Source organism: Carassius carassius, chromosome 16, assembly GCF_963082965.1.
Source record: "Carassius carassius chromosome 16, fCarCar2.1, whole genome shotgun sequence".
NCBI lineage: Eukaryota > Metazoa > Chordata > Actinopteri > Cypriniformes > Cyprinidae > Carassius > Carassius carassius.
The window spans coordinates 13,264,125-13,289,239 of NC_081770.1; the positions used below are offsets into that span (position 1 = coordinate 13,264,125).

A 25,115-nucleotide genomic window follows, 5' to 3' on the forward strand; every position below is an offset into this window, starting at 1 on the left:
TTGTAGTCAAAGGCAAGAACGTGCATGTAATGTGTGACACACGCATCTGCAAAGCTAGTGGCCAAAAACACTTTTCTTACAAAGAGTGCAGGATAAAACTCTTGCTGTCTGTTGATGTGCAATAAATCTCGAAAGTTATGTACGAACATCTGTCTGTTCTACTTATTTCAACTGACTTGTGAAAACTGCTAAAAAAAAAATAATAATTCTTTGACATATAGCAACTTTTTTTTTTTTTTACAGTAACACAAATAGTTACTTTCCCTGGTAACGAATTACTTTTATTATAGAGTAATTCAGTTACTAACTCAATTACTTTTTGGAACAAGTAGTGAGTAACTATAACTAATTACTTTTTTAAAGTAACGTTCCCAACACTGCTTATAATGCTTTAAGAATACCCTTATAATGTATAAAATGGGCTTCATAGAAAGTCTTAATACAAAAATACTTTAACAGAACAGGATGAAATGGTATTATTCCTGGGTCTGTGCAGACAGTAAAGAAAGAAAAACAGAAAAGGCAATTATTTTAAAATACTACTAAAACATTTACAAAAGCATTAAAAAGCATGTGTGGTTATAATTAAGTTGTGCCAGTACTTCATATTTTTGCCCAAGTTATACTACTAAAGGTAATATGAACAAGTTAAAAGCGACACTATTCAGTTTAGAAATGTAATTTTAAAAGTACTGTTATTTTATTATTTTGTTATATATTCAAAAACACAAGTTATTGCTTCACACCAACAGCTTTGTTCATGATTCATCTTTTATTTTTCAGAGCTGAACTTTAACAACACAGAATTACCAGAATATTAACCATATTTCAACAATGAACATACAAATAACCTACAAGTAAAATCATAGATAACACATTTTTCCAGTGGAAAATAAATGGTGTAAATATAAAAATAAAAGTTTGAAGAGTTCATGTACTTAATTAGTAAGACTATACAACAATATTCAGAGAATCATCTCAAAACATATAAAATGGTCTTCTTTATGGAGACGACTCTTCCCGTCTGCCTCATGATGGTCAGTCAGCACCACTGTGGGAGGGAAATGCTAGTTAGTATGGCCTAGTTTACTGGGAAAGTGAGCAAGTAAAAGGACTATACGACGAGTCTCCCCTCTGGTCTGACAGCCGCACTGCGGGAGGAAAAGGCCAGTTAGCACAGCTTGACAGAGTTCGCTCTCAATATATTTTTATAAAAATAATGTAGCTTTATATCTAGCAAACATCATCAGAATAAAAGTTATAAAGTTAACTTACCACACTCTTGTGGGCTTTCATCTTCACAATAAATCTGTCATGGTGTCATGCCATCGCATCGGGGAGATGTTTGCTAACACCTAAAAATGACTAACACCTAAAACGTGCTGTCTGTTTTAGGGGGATGGACATTAATAAATCAGACATTATTTTAGTTTATCCCAATTTGATACTTTACTACATGTTAGATGTGGATACATTTATTATTCATGCAACAATGCTTAGTTCCTTAATAACGTTCATTGAAAAGCATTGCTATATGGATGATAAGAACTTGAATGTTTTATCAGGATTTTTGTAAAAGGTTTACTACCAAACTGAATGAAATACCATAGCATTCTTCATGACCAGAGTTGGTATATTTAATTCTGTAACCTATAAATTTTTTTATGCTCTCCAAAAAGACACTTATAATATCTGGATCTGGCAACACGACGGAGATCCAACTCTATCAAGGCCCGTTTGGTGACCAAATAAAGTAACTGTCTTTAAAAAACCTAGAGTCGTCTCATTTGTTTTATCAATTAAGCCGTGCTAACCAGAAATGTTTTGAGAGGACCTCCGGAGCACGCATCCTTCTAAATGAGAAACAGCTGATATGTGTTCTCTAATTAAGCACATTAACTCTTCAAACTTTTATATTTACACCATTTATTTTCCACTGGTACATCCAAGATGTTTGCCCACAAAGATAGTATTTTTAATCTATTATGAAGCAGACGTGCTGTATGCACTCACATTAAAAGCGTTTTTATGGAAGTAAAAACGTTATATGGACATTTGCGTTACACGCAGAAACATTCAAAAGCATTGAAACTTGAAGAGAGTTTATCCATTGACACGCAGGCGCAGACCGTGTTGAAGTGGTGAGTAGCAACCTTTTTTTTTTTTTTTTTTTTTTTGAATGAGAAAGGGCGAGAAGACACGCACGCCAATCATCGCATGTATCAATGACCGCATAACTCAAGTGCTTTCAGATTATAATGTGGCGTGGCACAAAGGGGGATGGTTCAAGGGCTGTTCTTATAATACTTTCTACCACCAACACTGTTGGTATTAAACCCCACTTACATAAAAGTAGCCGACTACGCCACCTAGGTTGTTAACGAAAACCTAGGACCCAAGTTTACCCAATTCAATTATTGACTGAGGGCTGGGCACGATTGACACTCAACAGTAGTAGATTGAATTACAAAATATTTTATTACCATAAAATCAGGATGATCTAGATATTAAAACAAGTATTAAAAAGCTGTAGTCCTCAGCACACTCCGATATGACGTCTTTATGGTCAACTGAATGAATGTCCCGGGTTGGTCCCACCACACATAGGTCTCCACAGATCCAGCCAGTTGTGTACTAGAGAGAAATAAGAAACAACTACCAGTATCTCCAGTCCAATGTTAGCAAGAGCTAACGTAGCCTACTACCACTCTCACTTGTGCACACAAATACCCACACCAACCAATATACATTGCAACCAAATAAGTCACCACTACAAAAAAGGAAAACTAAGACCTATGGCTGGTACACTGGCAATTAGTTCTTAGTCTCGATTAATTAGGAATTAGATGCCGAAAATGGTCACAATAACATCCATCAAACGATCTTCAAACTGGGGTTGTACTCACAGTATGACTGGGTAGCAGCGCCCACTACCCAGTCTAGTCAATTTCCAGCGTTGCACAAACCCTCCGTCACCGTCTCACTCGTCTCCAAAACAGTTGTACAAACGTGGTTACTCTGCTAGTCAACCGCTGATGCACTCGACTCCAAACACACGCTGACTCACTCGTCTCCAAGAGCTGTGCCTGTGATTGCTCTACGTCTTCACAACACTTCAAATCACGGTTTTCGGCACAGCCGTAAAATGTTCGGTTATCACCAGGTGGCAAGGAAGTCGACTGGAAGTTGAAGTCGGCCGCGTGCCGCCATCTTGTAGCAGAACTTCACTTGCGTTAGCATTCCTATTGACTCCCATTCATTTTGGCGTCACTTTGACAGCTAATACCTTTACATCTGAGGCGTTTAAAGACTCCGTTTGTTCATTATTTATTTCTAAAGATACACGACAATGTATAAAGGGCTCCATTACCTTCTATGTTACATTATGGCCCCGTATAAACAGTTTTTGTAAAAATAACGATTGCGTCATAACCACTCGACTCTCTGTCGCATTACCGTACAGACAGGAGGAGAAGCTTTTAAAATACTATACAAAATAATTAATCAGAATACTTACTCCTGTTCACTCACGCCAAAGAACTCCCCGCTCAAGCTCGCCGTCTCTGCAAGATTAACGATGGCAGTTTGCACGCACAGCTACTAGAAGATTTACATCTGTCAGACAGGTTGCTGACGTCGTCAAGCTTCGTTTGAGTCTGCGCGTCAGAAACGGAAGTGCTAAAAATGGGCTTCACTTGTCTCAATTGAGTTCCAATGGGGTCGCTGTGTCCATTTCTTTTACTGTCTATGGTTATCACTGCTCTTGTGTTCCTTCTCAGATGCCAGCAACGGCACACAACACTTGACAGGGCGCCGCCTTCCACGTAAGTGATGCAATCCAAACGAGACACCTGTCAGTCTCTCAAGCACGGTCTTAAAGGGCAACAGTCTTCACCCCTTTTTGTAACCAACCTATGACACTAGGTTACTGATTAGTCAATCAACAGACGTGTTAAAAGATCAAGCATAATACAAAATCACATGATCAATGGACCAATCATATACATTAAAATGTAGATCAAAAATGCATTCATCTCACTCCCATCACAATAAGAAGAAAAAACCCTTTGAGATACTTTACTTATAAATAAAATAAAATAGGATTATTCATAAAATAAATAATCTTGTATTGTTACATTATGATATAACCCTAAATGATATATAACATGAAATACATACAATTAAATCAATTTAATTGTTAGGGTTATGTAGCTAACCATAACTGCATAGAAATAAATAATCTGCAAAAAAAAGAAAATATAAAAATATAAATATATCCTAATATAGCCCAAATGTGGCCCATCTGGGACCCACAAATAAACAGTAATGGGCAGTCTAACTGGGGCCCATAACCGTATCCAAGCTGGGGCCCACATTCAGCCCATCAAAGTGCCCACTCTGAGCCCATGCCCAGTTGACACCCACAAAGCCCAAATAAATCCCATGTGGGGCACACATGGACATGTTGCCTGGGGTGATGACCCTGACCCAAATTTTAAAGAGTTCAAGAAATGGTCATCTTTGATAGGAAAGTGCAGTAGACGTGAGAGAAGAGGGAGAACAAAATGATGAGGAAGCCGACGTCGAGCCGCAGCCCAAAAAAACCCAAAAAAAACCTCCACAAGCACTGTTGATAAATGCCAATTTAAAGTGTCATTTATGTAGACTAAGCTCATTTGGGAAGTTTTTCTTTTACATTTGTTTCTTTCTTATCTTATTTAGAGGCTATTTCGATTACCCCATTACACTTTACAGTTAGTGCTATGATACAAATACACTTATAGGTTATATAACCTATAGGATCTAAAATTCTACATATGTCACATTTAATGTCCAACCATAAATAGTTCAGAAAAATGTATACATTAGAATTATTGTGCTTCTATTTCACTGAGCTCAGTCTGTTTGGCGCCCATGCGCGCAGCGGCGCTCGTTCTTGAAGTCTGTGGAGAGTAGCGGAGAATCGCTAAAGCAAAAGATCATGCACTTCTGACAACAAAATGGGAATATTTCCATTGTTTTTTTTTTTTTTACATTTACAGATGGAGAATGTACCTGTGAAATGTAAGTTATGCATTAAGCAATTACTGCGTTAAAGCAAAAAGTAATGCTGTAAAGTTACTGTAATACATTACTTTTGTAATGCGTTACTCCCAACACTGTTAAAAAGTGAAAGTATAACGCGCACGAAATTATATAATAATAATAATTATTATTATATAATAATAATTATTATTATTATATAATAATAATTATAATAATTATTATTATTATTTTGATAATGAACAGACTGCGATGTAAGTTTGAATCGCTAGAATATAGGTGTGTTCCAGGGTCCGGCATGATCGAAACTGCGGAGATTTATAAAAAAAGTTATATATATATATATATATATATATATAAACTTTTTTTGCAGGGTTAGGAAAATGTTATCGTTAAATGAGATCGTTAATGTGCCTCTAGATGCTGTTCGAGATATAGACTTTATTAATGTGCTTTTGTTCTGGTTTGCCGGTTTCTTTTCATAAACCTTCACAACCCTCTAATTTTGCAGTTTTATTTTATGATCTTTCACTTTTAATCGCATCTCTTACTGTGTGCGGTAAACATGAAAATTAAAGATGAATTAAGAATTTGTTCGATTTATTAATTTGTTCCCTTATTTCAGTTAAATCATGGGTTATTTAGGGAACAAAATTAAGGAAACGTAGACAATTGCCACAAATTAATATGTCTTAGCAGGAACTAATTAACAAGTTGTAGGAATGAATTGACTATCTGTCCTGTGTCCCGCAACCCCGCAAAGCACAGTTATCTGATGAAATTTACGGAGTTACTACATTTCTATTGCTTTTCATGTTGAATAACTGTTGTGTTGTTTCTGTTTAGATGTACTTTTAAAGTTTACATCACATTAAAAGCTTAATTAGTACATTGTGAATTAATGATGATGCATTTATATACGGTCACCGTCTCTCACTGCCGCTCGCACGTGTTCTGCATTGAGCCGCATGCAGCCCGACATTAAATCAGTTAACCGATCATCGATAGCCTTAATCGATCAATCTCTTATCGACAATTAACCGATAATGGATTAATTGTTTGCATCCCTAGTTCAAACTAAAAGTAACATCTTAGAACGTCTAATTAGCCAGCTTTGCCTTTTATTAGAAGCAGATTAAATTAGGGCCTTCAATATTTTGAGTGTTTTTATTGTCCTCTACATACATTGGTACAAAGTTTTAATTTGTTTGCATGGCTCCATTTTGTAGGAACTTGTAATTATGTCAATATGTCATAATCAATTAAGGGGCCGGTGTGTAGCCATTTTGGGGATGGTGATGTTTTTGTCCACTGGGTGGTGCTGTGGCTATGTTTAATTAGAGTACCTGAGCAACAAGTGTGTGCATTGGTAATTGGGAAGCACACCGTTTTTGACCGCATGAAAGTAGATTCTTACTTGTATGCAGACCATAAGATATGGCTTTGTTTGTACATTGGAACAAAGAGAGGCTTAAAGAATTTGAGATCATGTTTAATGGAGCTCCAGAATAAATTTGACATTTGTTATGCATCTACATCCATCTGCATGGACTCTGTTTGTACGCGTTCTAAACTTGCTTACTCCTATTATCAACGGCAACAACATTGGAAAGCCAGTACAGTGACAGTATGCTTATGCTTATGTTCCTATGTTCGTCCATGCTGATGGCTGTGCTCTAGAGTCGTATCTCCTGTCGTAGAACATTTTTAGACATTATGAACCATGAATAGTAAGCAATACCTCAAACATACACTACCATTCAAAAATAAGGGTCTGATATTTCATGTGTTTGAAATAAATCTTTTATGCTCACCACTGCTGCATTTATTTGATTAAAACACAGTAAAATAGTAATATTGTGAAATTACATTTTTTTTAATAACTATTTTCTATTTCAGTATGTTTTAAAAAGTGATTAAAGCTGAATTCTCAGCATCGTTAATCCAGTCTCCAGTATCACATAATCCTTCATAAATCATGCTTTGTGAAAACAAGAATAAATTACACTTGACAATATATTCACATAGAAAGCAGTAATTTGAAATTGTAATAATATTTCACAACATTACCCTGTTTTTATTTATGATCAAATAAATGCAGTTTTCTTGGTGAACATGATACTTATTTCAGAAACATAAAATAAAAAAAAAAAAAAACTGACCACAAACTTTAATAACACAAGGGATTCAAATATTAGTCCATTCTAATTAAGTGCAAAAAGCTCTTAAAAATATTAATGTAAATAGCATTTTTATCCTTTGGTGATTTGTATTGTATATCCAGAATGCAATGCACAATGATGTAGATTCCCATTCTATATCTCCAAGCTACACACTCTTACACCGTGTCTACACTGGATGCGACAAAGTGACTGTTAAAAATAATTAGAACTTTTTGCCAGTACATCATAAATAGAACAAAGCATCCATTTACTGTCAGTTATTTGTTGTGTCATGATGTGCCACATCCAGTATAGAGAGTATTACTGATTATAATAGGCTCTGTTGTATTTTGTTGTGCTGTCCAATGTAGACACAGTGTTAGAACTCTTATTAAATATTACATATGATGTATGTATGGTGCCATTCATCACTGATAGTTCTTTTCTATTTCAGAGACTGAAAATCATTAATAAACCACAAGGCAACTGTAACATATTTCAAGAATATTAATAAGTATAAATAAAAATTTATCTGTGACTTAATATTGCTTCTTTTTTGTGGGTTGAAAGTTCCCAATAAAAGCATAGCTTTCTTCTCATCTTTGTGCATTTTCAGATGTTGCACATATTTCTGAATCAATTTTTTTTTTACTTGAACTTTTTAACATCATAATATTGGTTGTCTTCTCTTTCAATTTCAGAGTTTCAGAGTTAAGCTCCAACCCCAGTTAAGCAGACCTGGGCAGCTGATCAAGGATCACCAGAAACTCTGCAGAACATTGATCCTTCAGCCCAGGACTGGACACCAGTGTTGTAAGTCATTCTGTCTCTTTATAGTGCATGTTCAGAACATATTGCAGGAGATCTCAACATTGTCTCTTAAGGTCCACTTACATGCAGAGTTTTGCTCCAACCTGCAGTGCACCTGAACACATTAATCGAGGTCTTCAGTTTTAATAACTATTAGTGTTGTCACGGTACCAAAATTTCAGTATTCGGTAGCAGTACCAGTGAAAATCCATTGTACTCTGTACCAATTTCAGTACCAAAGCAAAACACAAAAACATGCTAATTATTAATTTTTTTAATTATTATTATTATTAGCCGCACTTATGCTAACAATTAACTACTCTAATAACAGTGTTCATTTCAATCTGACATTCAAATTACAATTATATATATCATGATAAATAAACACAGAATGACAGTCACTCACTGCTCTTTATTGAACTGCTTTTAATTAATTTCATTGTAATGATCACAATAAAGGGATTTTAGATTTTATTATTTGTTTTTCTTACTTGAATGCTTTCGTTCAGATGTAAAATAAAAAAGTGAATTATTATTAAGAAAAGAACTAAAGGAAAAGATGCAATGTTGCTCTGTGATTTTGCTTTGGAACCTTTAGAAAACTTTAACCAGATTTTTCTCAAAATTGACTTTGCCAACTCTTTCAACTTCAAACGGGTGTAGCTCAGTAATTTTTTATTTTTTTTTTTGTCAGATTTCAACAAATTATACATAATTTTGAAGGACTTTTAATGAGAATAATACAATAAAAATAACTCATTTTTGGTCATTGTGACTTATTTTGCCAGCACAGGTCACATATGCTACTTAATTTCCAATTGAGAGTGGTCAGATTTAAAGTCTGAGATTAGTCCATCAGTTCTTGAGTTTACATTTTTGTTTATGTGTGTGTTTGTGTGTGTGTGTGTGTGTGTGTGTGTGTGTGTGTGTGTGTTCGAAACAAGAGTGTCTGTCTCAGAAGCTGAAGAAAAGAGGCAATAGGAAATAAATGCCTCCTAAGTGTACAGAAATACCTGGCTGAGAAGATCAGTGACATAAACCAGATAAAACTGTCAGTGGTAGGTATTTACATATCCATATCCGAATGGAATTGCTACAACCTCTTATCTAATATGACTCTTAAGTGAATAGAGACTATGTACCATAAAAAGTAGACAATGTAATTATTCAAGCCTATTTGTGACCCTGGACCACAAAACCAGTTATAAGGGTAATTTTTTATTTTTTTTTATTTAGATTTTTATATCAATAATAAATAAGTTTTCCATTGATGTATGGTTTGTTAGGAGGACAATATTTGTATGAGATACAACTATTAAAAAAAAAATCTGGAATCTGAGGGAGCAAAAAAATCTAAATACCGTTATTGCGAAAAATATTTAAAGTCAAAAGCAAAGCATTAATTTAATAAATTATTAATCAAAAAATAAGTTTTGATACATTTATGGTAGAAAATTTACAAAATATATTCATGGAACTTGATCTTAACTTAAAATCGTAATGTTTTTTGGCATGAAAGAAAAATCTAAAATTTTGACCCATACAATGTATTGTTGGCTATTGCTACAAATATACCTGTTACTTATGACTGCTTCTGTGCTGCAGGGACACATTTATTCACTCAATCATAAGAACAAACAACACTGAACGACACCTAAACCATTGAGATATTCAACACAGCGGGCAATAATTAATGACAAGAGAAAAGAAGAAATAACAAGAAGAAAATATAAAGACTGTCTGCGTTTCTCTCTCTGCAAACAATTAATTACTTCAAAAACAGCAAAAATATACATGCATCTATTAAAGCAGCACATGAGTATGGAACTGATTAAACTGAATTGGAACCAGTATTCCAAGAGGAATCCAGTATTCAGACAGACCATGGAACAACTAACATTTATTTACTAATGGAACATTATTCTAAAGTGTAATTGTTTTAAAATATGTTCAAGAGTGTTTCACTTTAGTCTGTTACTGTAGGAAACATTGGCTTTACATTTCCATACCCCTGAACATGATGCTGAACAAAACAAACTGGTTGTTTTACTCATGAACATAAAATGAGTAATGGACAAAAGTGGATGTTTTGTCAATGACTAAGTTCTTGCAACTTTTCTGAGATTGCCATAAAAATATATGTATGGATAATCTCACATACTGGTAATGTGGTTTAAGTGGTACATTGTGCTAATGAATTCTCCTTCTCTTTTGCAGGTCTAAGCCAGCTACAATGAAGCCACAAATGCATTTCAGAGTTACTGTATTTCTATAATGCATTAATGAATAACAATAACAATAGAAAAAAAGTAATGTCAAGGTTTTGTGTTAATTCCAGCTATGTTGAGTATTCTGTGAATCATTTTGTTTTTAGGTGTATATTCTTAATTCTTTGCAAAACAACCTGAACTGTTATCTATTGAAAGGTTGGTATGTAGTTTAAATAAAAATGATATTCTTGACGTAATTCTTGACAAAACTGCAACGGAAACAATTCAATATGTGCAAATAAAGACCAATACAAACTTGTAATGGAACCATCAGAACCAATACAAAATATATGGAAACCTTTATGTACAAATCGTGACCAATGCAAATTTGTAATGGAAACCTATACAAACCAATAAATCCTAATGGAATATTCCCAAAACACACTACGTAATGAAAACCATTTGATAATGGTTTTAATGGTTAATTTCTGATGGTTTGTTATGGTTTTGTAATAGAAACCATTAGAATTTATGTAATGGTTTCTATTGTTTTTTTTTTTGTTTTTGTTTTTTTCAGCAGGGTAAAAATAAAGAATTTTATCACAAAAAAAAAAAAAGAAAGCCAATTAATTAATCTAACATAATTTATTTCTTTATAATAGATTAATGAAATATATTGTGGACATGAACTAAAACAGAAAAAAAAAATACAGTTGAAAATACTGAAAGTAAGTTTAAAACGTTTTTAATGCTGTGCTGTCATGTTTGTTCCCACAAAAATTGTCTTCATATTTATATGTTGTGAGGAGATGGAAGCATTTCTGTTAATCTGTTGAAATATAGCGATTACAATACATTGCAAATTCACACTATATTTGTTCTTTTTATTTATTTATTTATTTTTAAATACCCTGTTTGTTGCTAACTCAACATTCTCAAATTTTCATCATCAACTATCATGTTGTTCATCTCAGTAAGATATCATCATCTCCAGTCATACAGAGAAGCTGATTGTCAACACCGACACCATTGCTGATGTTTACATTTCCAGTTTATCTGCAGTATGTCAGAGAAGCAAGAAAAGGACTCTCTGTCTGAGATGAGTCTCTCAGAGAAACCGAGGTAAGACTGAGTCTGTTTTCAGAGAATCATTTTAAAAAGCAACCTTTTTAACAGTGATGATTTTCTTAAATTAATATTATGACTTTAATATGATTAAAATATTAGATTCTGATTGGTCAGTCACCACATTCCTAAGTCTGATATTTTCTTATAAAACTATTTGCATCATCAGTAGCAACAGAGTGTAACATTTACATTTAGTCATTTTGCAGACACTTTTATCCAAAGCGACTTACAATTTGGGAATACTTAAAAGAAATTCTACTTTTAGAGGGAAACAGACACAGGAAGTGCTCGTAATACCAAGTTTCAGGCATTGTTCAAATAAGTAAAAGCTAGAAGGGGAATGAAATAAATGAAGAGAAATATATATATATATTTTTTTTAGGATGTAGTAAAGTAGCATGGAAAGAAGAGTTTTCAGCTGCCGCTTGAAAATTGTCGGGATTCAGCATTCCGGATATCATGGAATAGAATGGTGAATGAGAAGAGTGATCCATGTATTTCTAGCCATCACTTCTTTCATGTCTCTCGTATTGTATTTCAAGCTGACGCTTTTTTAAGGACTCACTCTCTCATTTCACATTCTTTCTCTTGTGACATCTTGCATCACAGTTGTATTGAAAATGAAACAACAGCTGGATATTCATCAGTGTGCACATTATGTGCATAGAAAACTTAAAAAATTTGGAATTTTATACCTTAGTACATAAAAATATGGCTGGCAATCAGGGCTTGACATGGCACATGTAAAGTGCTTCCATCATGACTGTAGATGTTTTGGGAATATAACTAAATCATTTTAACAACACACTTGACAGAATGAAGTAATTACAAAAATATGACAGTTGGAAAACAATCTCAGCTTCAGATGTCACACCCACAGACTGTTGGCTGAACATCTGATGTATATGTTTTATGGTGAAATGGATATTATGCAGGGTGAGGAAACTTGACTGTTTACCGGTTTAAATTCTATTGTAGCTGACCTGATCAGTTTTAGGGTGAAATCTCAGCGAAGACATAATTTGAATTAAACTAAACTCTTCAACTGAGACCGAGGAACCTTCTGTAGTAAAGCTTCTCAATTTCAATTTCAATTTAGGTGTGCTTTATTGGCACGACAAAAACTGTACATTTGTATTGCCAAAGCAGTTGCAGCTGGGCTGCTTACAAATAGTGCACATATGTATTTACAGAAAGAAAAAGAATAATAGTAATAATAAAATATATAAAAAGCATTAACCATGTAGTGCAAAGTGAATGAGTGTATGTGAATGTATAAGTAAGAAATAAAATAGAATATGGTATTATTTACAGAGGCAAAATATACATCTAAGTAATACAATACAGTAATATGGCATAACATAATCTACATGTGCTTCTCTCTCTTTCTCTCTATCTCTCACTCTCTCTATCTCTCTCTTTCTCTCTCTCTCTCTCTCTCTCTCTCTCTCTCTCTCTCTCTCTCTCTCTCTCTCTCTCTCTCTCTATCTCTCTTTGTTCTTAGTGTCATTAGTGTAAAAACAGGCTCAGATGTGTCCAGCTCTGTGTCTGTGAAGAGTGACTGTTCAAGAGGTAAACCACCAGATTTCAGTGAGGAAACACCATCATCTACCAAAAGGTATTTTTTACATTAGAGCATTGTTTTCACTGTTGTAAATGTGATAGAACTTGACTGAATAAATTCATTTCAGATATATTTTGGATATGTTTTATGGTGAAATGGATATTGTGCAGGGTGATGAACCAATGCTTCACTTGACTGTTTACCAGTTTAGATTTTAATGTAGCTGACCTGATCATTTTTTGGGATGAAATCTCAGATCAAGACATAATTTGAATTAAACAGTACTCTTCAGCTGAGACAAAGGAACCTTCTGTAGTAAAGCTTTTTTTTTATCTCTGTTCTTTGTGTCATTAGTGCAAGAACAGGATCAGATGTGTCCAGCTCTGTGTCTGTGAAGAGTGACCAGTCAATAGGCATGCCACCACAATTCAGTGATGAAAAACCATCAAGTACCAAAAGGTATTTTACATTAGAGCATGGCATTAGCTAAATTCTTCAATAAAAATTTAATGTGATAGAACTTGACTGAATAAATTCAATTTACTTTGTCACTGTACATACAGTAATACAATGAAAGCCTTTCTGGTTAGTCTCAGTCACAAAAAAACAACAACAATAATGAATAGCAACCAACAATAAATAACAAACAGCAACAGTTGCAACAAAAAAAGTGCAAATTATGTCATTATTTCATTAGCCAGAAGGTGTAGTCCAAGGGGTCTAATGGATGCCATGGCTCTCATAAAGAAACTGTTTCTCAGTGTGTTTGTGTGTGTTTTTATGGTCCTGTACTTGAGGGCAGTGGCTCAAAAAGTCCTGGTGGGTGGAAACTCCAGCAATGTTTCTGGCCAGTATACCTTTCATCAGTAAAGGTATACATCTCTTCTGTAAGCCAGCAGGTCACCTGACCTATAGGCAACATCTCGTGCTTTTAGCAAAGACCGCACCGTACAGTCCAGCCATAGATTCTGGTCAGGAAACACTCTATGGATTTAGTGGGCAAGACAGAGTTTGTGCAGAAATGCAAAGCAGTCCTGAAGTGGTGAAGAAGCCTCCACACTCCAGAGCTGTATGGTTTTAACAGTTGGTCTTGATCGGTAGATAAAGAGGTCTGTATGCCGGTGTCATTTCCAGAGAGATGTGGTCTGACATGAGAAGATGTGGAGATGCGGCAGCTTTATATGCCCCTTAGATGTTAGTATAGACCAGATCCAGAATATTGTTGAACCTGGTCGGGAAATTTATGCACTTGATAAACTTGGGAAATACTGCATTCAGTTCTACATGATTGAAGTCTCCTGCTACGACCACAACTCCCTCCGGACGTGCATTTAGCTAGCTATTAGTAGTGCTGTGCAACTTCAGTCAGGGTATCCGCGGGTCCTTAAAAAGTTTTAAAATGTCTTAACGTTTTCCTAATATAAGGCCTTAAATAGTCTTAAAATTTTAAATATTCTTGGCTCACTTGTCTCTTTACAGCTTTACAGCACACATAAATTCAGTATTAACACACTGAGGTAAAAATTAAGAATGTTTAGTTTATTCATAACATGATATAGTTAAGCAACACCATGACAATTGAGCTATTTTGCTCAATATTCTCATGACACACACACACAGAAAAACCTTCAAAACACCTACAGATTGCATGCATTACTTAAGTCTAGTGCGCGTGTGCATTTGCAGTGCGCTCTTTGACTGCATGATCATAGATGAAGTCTATTAAAATACATTCTGATCACAGTTTCTAAACATGGGGGTAGAAAATGTGTATATTTATAAAACTTCATATAGTTAATCAATTTCACAAGGAAGAGTGCCTTTTTTTCTCTCCAAACATTACCATATACTAATATAATATTGATTTATTTTTTTGTTTTTTACAACAGTTCAATAAACTCAAACTTTTATTAAGAGACTTATGTTTCAGACACCATAGTGCCTGTTTTTACACTATTTCGCCAACAAAAATAATTCCAAACCAAGCCACAGTGCTGTTTTGGGTCTTTGAGCAACAAGACAGCATTTTGTTCCTGAATAAATCAACTGTTCAAATTATTCTGTTCAATTACTCACTTATCAACAGTGACTTGCTGCCACCTATTGGTGGTTTTAATTTCAGATTTAAAGTGTCTTTTCATTTTTTAAATCATTTCAAATATCAGCAGCATTCACCGTTTTATGATTAAAATATCAAATTATTTATGCATTTGTAACTGCAGGTTAAATGCATTCATGGTCTGCATTAAACAGTGTGTAAATACTTCTAAATGCTACTTCAGCTGCATCTTATGTCTGTATTGCAAAGATGAATTTTGTTGTTACTAATTTCATTTGCTTGGTAACAGACCAGGGGCCCGTTCTTTGTACGTCGCTAACTCAGTTAGCTGGATTTGAATGTTGACGATTTGGCATGATCTTGGATCGTTTGGTTCTTCGAAGCTCATCCCGGAGCTGCTGTCATAGCAACAGGTCCGTAAGCTTAAACCTGCTCGGGAGCAGGCTTATTTCACGTAAACAGGATTAGATCGCTTCTTTTCAACCAGAACTGATACTCAAAATATGTCTGCTACCACCGCTACTTTATTACAAGAGTATCGTACTGATCCAGGGACAATAATTTAAAATGATAATCATTTAAAAAATTATTTAAAAATAATATAAAAATGCTGTGTAGTCCATAACAGCCTACTATAGACATCCAGTTTTACTCAATGAAATATTTATTTGTCATAAAAGTATTACTTCATAATTGTATTAGAGTCTTACACACATGCTATACAGATAATAGAGTCGTGCATTATTTTGAGTGATGACTGCTATTATAAGAGTGGCTTGATGGAGTGCAGGAGATGCAGATAACATGATATTGACCCTTAAGAAACTTTCATTAATGCTGTCACGTAACAAATCTGTCCAAATATAAAATAAAAAGATAATTTCTACATTGAAATAAAAATGTAAAGACGGTACAACTATTATAAATTGCGAATATAAATAATTGGGAATCATGAAAAAAATTCTAATAAAATAAAAAACATGCATCTATTATCTGTTTCATGTATCTATTATAACATTTATGTAGTTTTATTTGCTTGGCTGTTTCTTTACTAAAGTCCAGAAATTTGTCAAGTTTTTCGTCAGGTGTCGTTTTAAATTATATGACGTCATTACATTGCCGTCTGGCCACCAGCCAATCGCTGCACTGCTGATCATGGTTTCGAGTATCGATACATATCCCCTTTTAAGCCAACACATGAACGCGCATTTATCTCAGATAACTCAATCCAGCGATACTAATCATACACAACAGGTGTGTTCGAAGAACCCAATTAGCCGGATCATGATTAGCACGATGATATCATCTTGGATGTGTCATTTGATCTCGGATGTAATAAGCGACGTACGAAGAACGGGCCCCAGATGTCTTATTATTCTAATTTATTTATTAAATGTAATAATTTGACTCAAAAGATCATGCAAACTAATAGAAATAAAATGGCTTTATAAAGATAAAATGCCAAATAAAAGGCAAAAATCTATTTAAACTTATTGGAAAATATTAATTTCTATCTGACCAACACACAGAATATGAAAAATATATGAAACTTTAGGAGTCAGCTGTCCATGAATGTATTTTAGATACCAGCATGATAACACAATCAGTTGAATGAATGAATGAATGACTTACTCATTAAGTGAATTACCGCCACTTACTGGTAGTTTACAAGAAGTAAATGCATTTAAAACATTAATCTCATAACATCATTAATTGCAGTTGTTATTGTTGTTATTTGCATTGTAAATTATTTAATCTGACTGGTAGCAGCCCTATAGTGGATATTGAATTTATTGACAATGTATGGTCTCTGATGAACAAGATGGACGAATTAAAGATCTGGACTCTCACACAGAAATGGCTTATGGACTGTAATGTTATGTTCTTCACTGAAACATGGCTCAGCAACAATGTCCCAAACAGCGTGGCCCATATGGATGGACGCTCTTTATTCAGGGCTGACAGAGTAGCAGCAATCTCTGGTAAAATCAAGGGTGGTGGAGTATGCAATTATGTAAACAAATCATGGTGTACAGACTCTATCATTGTTGATACCTACTGCTCTGCTGATCTGGAGTTCCTAATTATCAAATGCATTCTTCCAACCACGTGAGTTTACTTGCATTGTTGCTGCTGCAGTTTATGTACCGCCGGATGCTAATGCTAACGTGGCTATGAAAGAACTTTGGGCTGCTATTAGCAAACTACAAACCTTGCATCCAGATGGGGCCTTAATGTTGCTGGGGACTTTAATTACTGCACTTTAAGATCTGTTCTCCCTAAATTGAATCAGAATGTCTCCTGCACCACAAGGGGACATAAAATATATGGACCACATATATACTAATGTGACTGATGCCTACAAAGTCACACCTCTTGGAGGCTTACCATTTAGCCAGAGCCAACCTGAGGAAGGGTATCTGCCAGGCCAAACTCACACACAAAAAGATTGAAAAACACTTCAATTCTTCAGACCACCGGCAAATGTTTCAAGGCATACAAACTATCACAGACTACAAACCATGTAACACTGTAATCCCCCTCCAGCTCTGCCTCCCTCCCTGATGAGTTTAATCACTTTTATGCTCATTGTGATCAAAATAATGAGGAGATCTCACTCAAAGCTGAGCGTCAACCCAGTGAACTGCCTCTCACACTCTCCACCTCAGATGTTTACTCCACTCTGCGTAAGGTAAATGCATGGAAGGCAGATGGCCCTGACAGAAAACCTGGTCGTGTGCTCAAAGCCTGTGCGGAGCAGCAGGCTGAGGTCTTCACAGACATTTTAAATCTGGCCCAGGCAACTGTCTCCAATAGTTTCAAAACCTTCACCATCATGCCAGTACCGAAGCACTCCACAATCCTGTCTCCCTGCTAAACTAGACCCATTCCAATTTGCCTATGCCGCAATAGGTCAAATCTCTATGGCACTGCACTCTGCCCTCACCCACCTGGACAGTCAAAATACACACGTGAGAATGCTGTTCATTGATTTCAGTTCTGCATTTAATACTGTGATACCCTCCAAGCTGATCTCCAAGCTCAGCTAGCTTGGAATCAACACATCTCTCTGCAACTGGTTTCTAGATTTTCTGACTAACAGACCTTAGTCTGTTAAGCTAGATAACCTCTCCTCCTCCATCATCACCCTGAACACCGGTGTTCCACAGGGATGCGTACTGAGCCCTCTTCTATACTCCTTATTCACCCATGACTGTGTTCCTGTTTATGGCTCCAACACCATGATCAAATTCGCAGATGACACCACAGTGGTAGGTCTGATCATAGATGATGATGAGTCAGCCTACAGGGATGAGGTGCAGCACCTGGCTTTGTGGTTTATCACCAACAATCTGGAACTAAACACCCAGAAGACAAAGTAGATCATTGTGGACTTCAGGCGGACTAGGAGTCATGCACACACCCATCTACATCAACGGAGCCATAGTGGAGCGTGTATCGAGTTTCAAGTTCCTTGGCATCCACATCTCTGATGACCTCACCTGGGCCCTAAACACCACCACCTTGGTCAAAAAGGTGCAGCCTTCACTTCTTAGGAGCCTTAAGAAAGTTCACCTGAGTCCCAGGATCCTTGTGGAATTCTACTGCTGTAGAGCAATTGCTCCGCATCTGACCGCAAAGCACTCCAGTGGGTGGTGAAAACTGCTCAACGGATCAACGGCACTCAGTTATCGACCATTTAGAACATTTATCACAATTGATAATTTATCACCTTGACAGGTCAAGAACATCATCAAGGATGCCTATCATCCTAACTATGGACTCTTCACCCTCCTTCCATCCGGCAGGCGTTACAGGAGCCTATATGCTCTCACACTAGTAGGCTCAGAAAGAGCTTCTTCCCCGAGGTTGTGACACTTCTGAACTCCACACAACCAATCTATCCTGCACCTGCTCTCTTACTGCACTGGTCACAGTACTTTACATACATTTATTTGCACTACTCATATTTTGCACAGACTACACATTGTTCAAGCTATCACACTGTAAACTAAAGTTGTTACTGTACATAACACAGTACACTATTTCTATAAAAATATTATTGCACTACTGATTACTTTGCATAAAATACATTGCTTAACAATACTATTGCACACTCATCCAACTGTATTTATTAACACTGTTCTTGCGTTTCTGCTATTTATAATGTACATATAACCATTGCTGCTATTAATAATGTACATAGAATCTCTACATTGCATTCCTATTTATATTCTGTACATACTCTGCTTAACACTGTACATTATGTAAATCATAGCTTCACTTTGCACTTATATGTACATAAAACATTATATTCTTGCACTTCTGGTTAGATGCTAACTACATTTCATTAGCTCTGTACTTGTACTCTTCATAATGACAACAAAGTATAATCTAATCTAAAAAAAAAACAAAAAAACAATTATAAATCGTTAGAAATTAATATAACGACACCTATAAAAAAAAATTAAAAAAAAGCCCACAAAGCTGTAGTCATTCTATATCCTGACGGATGACAGCAGTGATAGTTAAGTGGAATCCCGGAAAATAAACCGTGGAACTTTGACCAATGAAAGAACAGTTTACTTGCATGTGACTTGTATTGACAAATTTGTCCTGCATCCGAAAACTGAAAAATGCTGCCTTCGGAGGACGCCAAAAGTAGGAAGGCATCAAGGCACGTCCGAAATCAATGTCAGCTTCATTTCCTGTCTCCTGAGATGCCTTCATCTGGCCGGTTTTTGAAGGCAGCATAGATGTATCCTTTGCTGCCTTTGATATCCCACAATCCCGTGCGTTCCATTCTGTGAGAGTTAAGCCAAACAATAAAGATGACTTCTGAAAGTTGCGGTCGGTGGTCAGTTTGTGTGTAAATGTATGTTTCTGAACAACGTTTTCCACTTTTTATGTCATTTCTAGCCAGAAATTAATATTGCAGTAATGAAATATCCACTTGGTTATCATCAAAGCTCTCTATATTTTGCTGTAGATCATTAAACCATTACTCCGCCTCAGAAACCTGTCCGTAATCCGTTTCATGAGGTGCCTTCGGGCAAAAACGCTGCCTGCAAAGTCATTGCCTGATTAGACAGCAAGGCAGCAAGTCACCTGCCTAAGTTTTCGGATGCAGCCTTGGTCTGTTTAGAAACGTTGCGGTGTGAAAGCGGACTGCAACAAAAATAAAAAGCAACATTGTAATAATTTTAATCCCTGTTTTGGAACAAAGCAATCGATCTACAGTTGTGAAAGCACCCGATTAGACTCACACGTGTTCAGCTCTGTGTCTTTGAAGAGTGACTGTTCGTTTTACATTACATTGCTCTGTTAGCTAATTTCTCCACTAAGGTTTATGTGATTTAGTAGGGTTGCCACCCGTCCCTTAAAATACGGAATCGTCCTGTATTTGAAAATAAAATAGCGCGTCCCGTGGGTTTGTCCCGTATTTTCGGAGTTGTCTTCAATGCAGCATCTCATGCAATATTATCCCACCGGCATTCTGTGAAGACATATTCTGCCCCTGATTGGGTAATACTCGCTGCCATCGGTGGATTGATTGGTTTGTTTCAGGTTCACAGCCAATCAGAGTCAGAAGAGAGCGGGTCTCTTGACAGAGTCGATTTGAAAGAATGGCGGAGGCCATAGACATATAAATAACTAGACGCCTCATTGGCCGCTCTGAGCCGTTGCTGCGATACGTCAACGCGTCCGCCATGTTAGTGAGGGCAAGACTGCCTTAAAAATACACGGAAGTAAACGGGGAGCTGCGGTTTACACGATATTCACATTCACATTAATCAATCGATTTCAGGTTTGTGCTCTACGTGCAGTTATAAAAAAACTTTGCCTCCAGTTATTTAGTTAGGTTTGGAAAATTATTAATTTTCGTAAGGTATTGTGAAAGCTCACATTTGTCTCACTTGTTGATTTCGTTGATTATTTTCGGTTTACAATTCTAATGTTAATTTAGTATAACTGCGACATATGCATGTAATGTAATTTGAATGTACATTCAATTAAATGTAGTTGTTTTATTGCTTTCTCAGTGTTCAATCCCAACATTTTTTTTCTTTCTTGTGTCTCAGGTCAAAACACAGCTCATTCCCTTTGAAATACTGGGAGAAAATCAAAATAATACATCTTTAAACACGAATAATTTGCTATTACTGAGAAAATTGAATAAAACATGTACATACAAATCAAAAAGTGTCACACTTGTAGTCTGCTTTTCATTTGATAGCACTCTATAGCCTACAGATAAACTCCACAACAAATAATAACACATGTAACTGATGAGCCTTCATGCATCAAGTGAAAATTAAAATATTATGCACTGATACAGTGCACAATAAAATATAGATATTAAAAAGTATATGTAGTACAACTTGAAGTAAAGTGAATAATATGAAAAGCGAGTACAATAACATACGTGATATAATAGATTTATAATAGCACAAATTATATGTATAATATGAATAATACCATAATAAATAAAAGAACAACAATAGATTAATAATAGCAAGAAGAATATGTAATATCAAGGGTGGAATAATACAGAATAGACCAAATGAAGAATAAATTAATAGTTAATTATAGAGTAAAATAAATTATTGTGAAATGTAATTTTAAAATACTATTAGTTTAATAATTATTAAACAAATTAAGACACAACTAATGACAGAACACAAAAAATTGTGGACATGAGTTCCAAATTGTGTTTAATTAATGAGCTCCTTAAGTATAATATATACATGTACACACACACACACACACACACACACACACACACACACACATATATATATATATATATATATATATATATATATATATATATATATATATATATATATAATAAAAAATCCTCTGAGAAATCCTCAAGATACACATTTTATTTCAGTTTTCAGTTCTGTCTTTCTCTGTGAATAGAGTGGTTTAGTTGTGAAGACAAAACCTGACAAATAAAGATTAATTCTTCACCGCTTCCCTCAAGATTTTCTATTTCATTCAATTAATGAGTCAATGGATCAGTGGTTTGTTTTTGTTAACACATATGAATGTTCGGGTGTGAGTGTGTGAGGTTTACCTTGTACAACAAAATCTCAAAGTATAGTTATGTTTATCACAGACCAGAATATGAGATGCTCCCCTCAAAAAACTTTATATTAATCAAAATTAATAATCATTATAACAACATCACAATGAGTTTATCATGATATTGCAGCTGGACTTTGAGTTCCTGTGTTTTTCATTTCTAGGCTATTTACATCATGTAGTTTTTGTGTAAAGACACACGCAGTACATGATCAGCATTAAACAGCCTGTGCAAAGCTTTTTAAATGCAGTCTATAGTATTGTGATCGACTGAGGTAACTGGTTTTATTTAATTATTAATAACTAATAATTCCTTACATTAATATAGTGCTTTTCTGGGCACTCAAGCACTTTACATAGAAGGATGAATCTCCTCAAACACCACCAGTGTGCACATCCACCTCCAAATATTTGACAGAAACATTTAATAAGGTAATTATATTATTTATATTAAATTATATTGTTGTAAAAATTATCTTTACAGAGAGAAACAGAGAGGGGGGTGGTTGGACTATGAGCAGAAATTCATTCAGGGCTGCTCTGGGTTTAGTACAAACACAACATTAGTCTGTGGAGGTATAGTCTTGTCTCTTGGAAATGCAGAGAACAGCTTTCCTCAGCTTTCCTTGTCCTGTTTGCAACTGGCTAAAAGGGAAGAGAAAATAATAATAAAATACATAAAATCAGTTCACAGTTTTATGAAAAGCTATGAAATCCTTAAAATTAAGTGATGATAAACTTAATCGGTAACACTTTAGAATAATGGTCCATTAGTTAATGTTAGTTAACTACTTTAGTTAACATGATCTTAGCAAGAACAATCTTTCTACAGCATTTATTAATCTTAGTTGATGTTAATTTCCACATTTACTAATGCATTATTTAAATCAAAAGTTGTGCTTGTTAACATTAGTTAATGCACTCTGAATTAGCATGAACTAACATTGAATAACTGTATTTTCATTAACTAACATTAACAAAGATGAATAAATACAGTAATAAATGTATTGTTCATTGTTTGTTCATGTTAATTAATGGATTTACTAACATTAATGGACCATGATTCTAAAGTGTTACCACTTAATCTTTGTAAACAAGTAACGGTAGTGATGCTTTAGCTTCATCACTAATCTAGACAGTCAAAGTGCTCACTGTACATATTGTGCTCATAACACCATTTAGTTTATGATATAAACGTAAATAAGAATTCATTTAAACTTAGAATTTTTATAAAGTCTCAGCTTTTACTGCTAACTACGTTAGCGATATCGCTATTAATAGTCTGACACTAGTGGTTAATTAAGCTGTCAACATAATGTTAAAAATGACCAAAAAACATCGAGAAATAACGGTTGAGTCTTACCTATGAAAGATAACACCCCGAGATCTGTTTTTATTATCGTGAGAGTTATGAGAGTTGCCCGCTCCAATACGGCGGCGACGTTGACGTGCGGTCGAGCGGCCAATGAGGCGTCTAGGTATTTATATGTCTATGGCGGAGGCTGCTCCAGATACCCCACCCATTATTAGTTAATGATAATTAATATAGTTAACTAATGAACCTTATTTTAAAGTGTTTGCGATTTGTTTATTACGGTTAAGGTGTACAGTCAGACACATAAGCATTATTTTAATAAGAGATAAGATAGATATATTTAATAATACAAATATAGTGCCTAAGTGAAGCAAATAAACAACTTAACTAATTTAAATGATTGCATTATTCAATAGGCTACTGTAGAATGAACAATTGACTATATAAAATAGATTAACTTACCAATAATAATAAATAAAAAAAATTGTGTGTTTTACATGAATTCAGAAATGTTTATAGATCGGTTATTTATTATGTGGTTTGGATGGTGTTACTGTCTGCAAACAGTATCCAAAAATCTGTGTTCATTTTCTGTGAAAATTTTATCCAAAATCTGTGTTCACGCCACCTTATACAATTACTTAAGTTCATTAGCAATTAATATTTTTATGAAAACATGTTTTAAGTTGTGATTTACCACCACTGGCACGTTTGGGGAAGTCGTGGCCTAATGGTTAGAGAGTCGGACTCCCAATCGAAAGGTTGTGAGTTCGAGTCCCGGGCCGGCAGGAATTGTGGGTGGGGGGAGTGCATGTACAGTTCTCTCTCCACCTTTAATACCACGACTTAGGTGCCCTTGAGCAAGGCACCCAAGGAACCCCCAACTGCTCCCCGGGCGCCGCAGCATAAATGGCTGCCCACTGCTCCGGGTGTGTGCTCACAGTGTGTGTGTGTGTTCACTGCTCTGTGTGTGTGCATTTCGGATGGGTTAAATGCAGAGCACAAATTCTGAGTATGGGTCACCATACTTGGCTGAATGTCACTTCACTTCACACTTCACTTATCGGACCTGTGGTCGTCGAGGCCCCGAGGGGTGTCTACCCCCACCCCACCCAGGCGTCCCTTATTTCTCTATATTGAAGGTGGCAACCCTAGTGATTAGTCTACTTGACTGGATAAAACCGTAAACCACAGAATGAGATGTCTGTTAAATTGATTTATTCTTTAGTATAAGCTGTCTTTTCAACAATACAATTACACAGGTAGCCACTAGAGGGCATAAATTCACCATGGTAAGACAGAACAGGCAAACATACATAAATACAACATTTGCTAATACTTAGAAAGACAAATCTACAGTTATACTGAATTTTATCACATCAAATGTCTTCGAATTAGACTAAAGTTTTTATTTATTTATTTATTTATTTTTTCTCTGGTCTGTGTTAGGGAAAGATCAGACTCACATGTGTTCAGCTATGTGTCTGTGAAGAGTGATTGGTCGTGTGATATTCCACCAAACCTTAGTGAGGAAACACCATCATCCCACAAAAGGTATTGCATGTCTCTATTTGTTTCTATGTTTTGTAACAAGGATTTACACAAGCTTCAGTCTGGATCCACAACACCTGAGAAGAGATGATGCTGACCCTCAGAGGACCTCAGATGATGCCAACCCTGAATCAACAAACAGAACTAACAAATATTGCTACTAGTGTGACTGCATCATATA

General features: G+C 35.4%; 1 protein-coding gene and 1 long non-coding RNA gene across 2 annotated transcripts in view; both read left to right on the forward strand.

Annotated features, from left to right (window-relative positions):
- The window catches only part of LOC132159554 (uncharacterized), a 1,375,546-nt gene that overhangs the window by 783,055 nt on the left and 567,376 nt on the right, over positions 1–25,115 (forward strand). The gene's annotated exons all lie outside the window — the stretch shown is intronic.
- LOC132159583 (uncharacterized) lies at positions 6,676–9,229 on the forward strand. Its single transcript, XR_009437874.1, has 3 exons — positions 6,676–6,773; positions 7,915–8,018; positions 8,960–9,229. It is a non-coding gene; the product is annotated as an uncharacterized LOC132159583 (long non-coding RNA).